Genomic DNA, 3725 nt, shown 5'->3' with positions numbered 1-3725 from the left:
AGGCAAACGCCCTACTGCTGTGCTCTCTCTCCAGCCCGGGGCCCTTGGAGTAATTTCTGAGTAACCCCGTGAGTGTGGCCCCAGAGCAAAAGCAAAACAAGCAAAAACATATTGAATGAAATGTTATTTGAAGACCAGAAAGTAGTGCGAATATGGTGCTCACTCGCAGTGCCTGCCCAGGTTTGATCCCATATCAAATTACATAAGGTCCCCAGAGCACTCTCAAGAGTGATCCCTGGGGGCTGGAGAGATAGCATGGAGGTAAGGCATTTGCCTTTCATGCAGAAGATCATCGGTTCGAATCCCAGCATCCCATATGGTCCCCTGTGCCTGCCAGGAGCAATTTCTGAGCATGGAGCCAGGAATAACCCCTGAGCACTGCCGGGTGTGACCCAAAAACCAAAAAAAAAAAAAAAAAAAAGAGTGATCCCTGAGTGCAAGAATAGCCCTGAGCACTGCTGAGTGTGATCCCAAACCAAAAGACAGCAGGAACAACAACAAAATTAGTTGCTTATCTGCTTTTGTATATACAGTAGAAAAGTGCTTGAGAGACAGTACAGCGGGTAAGGCATTTGCTTTGTACATGTTGAACTCAGGTTAGTTCCATGGCCACCCTTAGGGTTCCCTGAGCACTGCCAGAAGTAAATCCTGAATGCAAAACCAGGAGTAACCCCAGAGCATCATCAGGTAGGACCCCAAAACAAACAATTGAGAAATCAAACAAATGAACTAAAGAATATTATGGAGAGGCTGGTCTGATGACAGTGATTTATCAGAACTTATTAACGTTAGTATCACAAAAGTTGGTATATAATCCCCCCCCACACTGCTCAATTTGACTGGCTTTAAAAAAAAGGAAAAAATATTACGGAGGGAATTAACTGTAAAGAGAATAGATAGTGGGGTTTATAAACAGGAAATCACAGATGTGTGGAGAAAAGAACTCTCATTTCATTCACTGCTGGTAGAAATGTCAACTAGTTCAGCTTCTTTGGGAAACAAAAAACTAGAAATTGATCCAGCAAATACCACTCCTAGAAATTTACTCTAGTAACCCAAAAACATAGTGCAGAATAGCCCTCTGCATTCCTATGTTCACTGCAGCACTATACATAATAGCCAGATCTGGAAATAATGCAAGTGTCTGAGAAAAGATGAGAGGAAATAGAAACTGTGATACATCTAAACAATGAAATACTATGCCTTTGTTAGAAAAATGAAATTTGCTTATATACGGATGAATATGGAAAGCAGTATGCTGAGTAAAAGGCGTCAGAGGGAGGGGCATAGACAGAATAATCACACTCATTTGTAGGATATAAAAAATAAGTTATTAAAAAAGACTGTGTGGGGCCCGGAGAGATAGCACAGCGGCATTTGCCTTGCAAGCAGCCGATCCAGGACCTAAGGTGGTTGGTTCCAATTGCGGTGTCCCATATGGTCCCCCGTGCCTGCCAGGAGCTATTTCTGAGCAGACAACCAGGAGTAACCCCTGAGCACTGCTGGGTGTGGCCCAAAAACCAAAAAAAAAAAAAAAAAAAAAAAAAAAGATTGTGTGGTTGTATCCAGCAACACTAGAGACAAGGGCCAGAAGGACCAGTCCGTAGTAGAAAACTTACCACAAATAGTGGAGGGAGTGCAGTTAGGGCAGAGAGGGGAGGATCTATGACAATAACTCTGAACAAGAATTGGATGTTGAAAGGAGATAGTGATAGTCATGATACCCCTTCAACAACAATATTGCATACCACAGTAAAAAAGGAAGATTGAGAGAGAGAGAGCACAGCAGGTATGGCAATTTGCCTTGCATGCAGCTAACCCAGGTAATACCTCCAGCATCCCATTGGCTCCTCAAGCCTGTGAGGACTAATTTCTTCTTTTATTTCTTTTTTTTTTTTTTTTTTTTGGTTTTTGGGTCACACCCGGCGGTGCTCAGGGGTTACTCCTGGCTGTCTGCTCAGAAATAGCTCCTGGCAGGCACGGGGGACCATATGGGACACCGGGATTTGAACCAACCACCTTTGGTCCTGGATTGGCTGCTTGCAAGGCAAACGCCACTGTGCTATCTCTCCGGGCCCTTTTTTTATTTCTTTTTATTTATTTTTTTAATTTGGGCCACACCTGGAAGCGCTCAGGGATTACTACTGGCTCTGCACTCAGATCGTTCCTGGCAGGCTTGGGGATCATATGGAATGCCAGAAATCGAACTTGGGTCTGTCCTGGGTTGGCTGCATGCAAAGCAAACACCCTACTGCTGCTATCTCTCCAGCCCCACACGAGTACTGAGTACTTTCTTTTTTGTTTTTTTCCATATGAGTATTTTCTGAATGCAGAGTCAGGAGTAAAGCCTGAGAGCTGTTGGATATGACCCAAAAACAAAAAAAGGGGGCTGGAGAGATAGCATGGAGGTAAGGCGTTTGCCTTGCATGCAGAAGGACGGTGGTTCAAATCCCAGCGTCCCATATGGTCCCCCAAGCCTACTAGGGACGATTTTGAGCATACAGCCAGGAGTAACCCTAGAGTGCTGTCGGGTGTGACCCCCCACACACAAAAAGAATCAAAAACAAAAAAAGAAAAGAGTACCTGTGCCAGAGCGGTGGCGCAGTGGTTAGGCATTTACTGTGCACATGGCAGACCTAGGATGGACCACAGTTCGATCCCACGGTGTCCCTATTGTTCCCCACACCAGGAGCGATTTCTGACCACATAACCTGAGAGCCACAGGGCATGTATGGCCCAAATAGCAAAAAATAAGTAAATAAATAAATAAATAATAGAGTACTAAAAGATAGCACAGCGGTGTTTGCCTTGCAAGCAGCCGATCCAGGACCAAAGGTGGTTGGTTCGAATCCTGGTGTCCCATATGGTCCCGTGCCTGCCAGGAGCTATTTCTGAGCAGAGAGCCAGGAGTAACCCCTGAGCAATGCCGGGTGTGGCCCAAAAACAAAAACAAAAAAAAAATTCTAACATTCTAATTTTGGGTCAGAGTACATTGGATAGGGCATTTGTTTTGTACATGGTTGACCTGGGTTCAATACCCGGCACTTGTATAGTCCCAAATCTGCCAGATGTAATTCCTGAGCACAGAATAACTCATGAATATGGCTGGGTCTGGACTCAAAACCAAAACAAAAAAGCCTCTAATATTATCTCTTCCCTCCTCTTTCCATATGCATCTACCATATAGCTTTCATTAGTACCCATATCAGAAATACATTTTTTTGGGACAGGGAGAATGTACAAGTCATAAATTCCATGCGTAGGTCCTGAATTTGATCCAGAGAATCATGTAGTTACCTGAGCAATGCCAGGTGTTGCCTTGTGGGTCCATAGAACAGCTGGGTATGTCTCCAGAGGTGTCCAAGCAAAATCAGGCATTATGTGGGAATATAGATCTAAGTTACCATGACCACTAGCCCAAGACCTCCTGGTTTTGTGGGTCTACCCCTTCCAGAGGAGTCCCCATATTGTGCCAGAGACACATCTATAACTTGATATATTCAAATATAAATTCCAAATAAAATAATTCAAACATGCATAATGTACCATATATTTTTTTAATTTTTTAATTTTTAATTATGAGAACAAAGATGCAAAGAAAGAGGACAAGGTAAAGTTACAGTGGAAGAACAATCACCCATAACATAATTCTCAGAAGTCCCCTTGCTGATATCTTAACTTTGAACCTTCAGCCAGAGAACATTAAGATAAATAAAACAGAATCC

The sequence above is a fragment of the Suncus etruscus genome, chromosome 9, assembly GCF_024139225.1.
Source record: "Suncus etruscus isolate mSunEtr1 chromosome 9, mSunEtr1.pri.cur, whole genome shotgun sequence".
In the NCBI taxonomy this organism is placed as follows: domain Eukaryota; kingdom Metazoa; phylum Chordata; class Mammalia; order Eulipotyphla; family Soricidae; genus Suncus; species Suncus etruscus.
Note: the sequence above shows the minus strand (reverse complement) of the source record.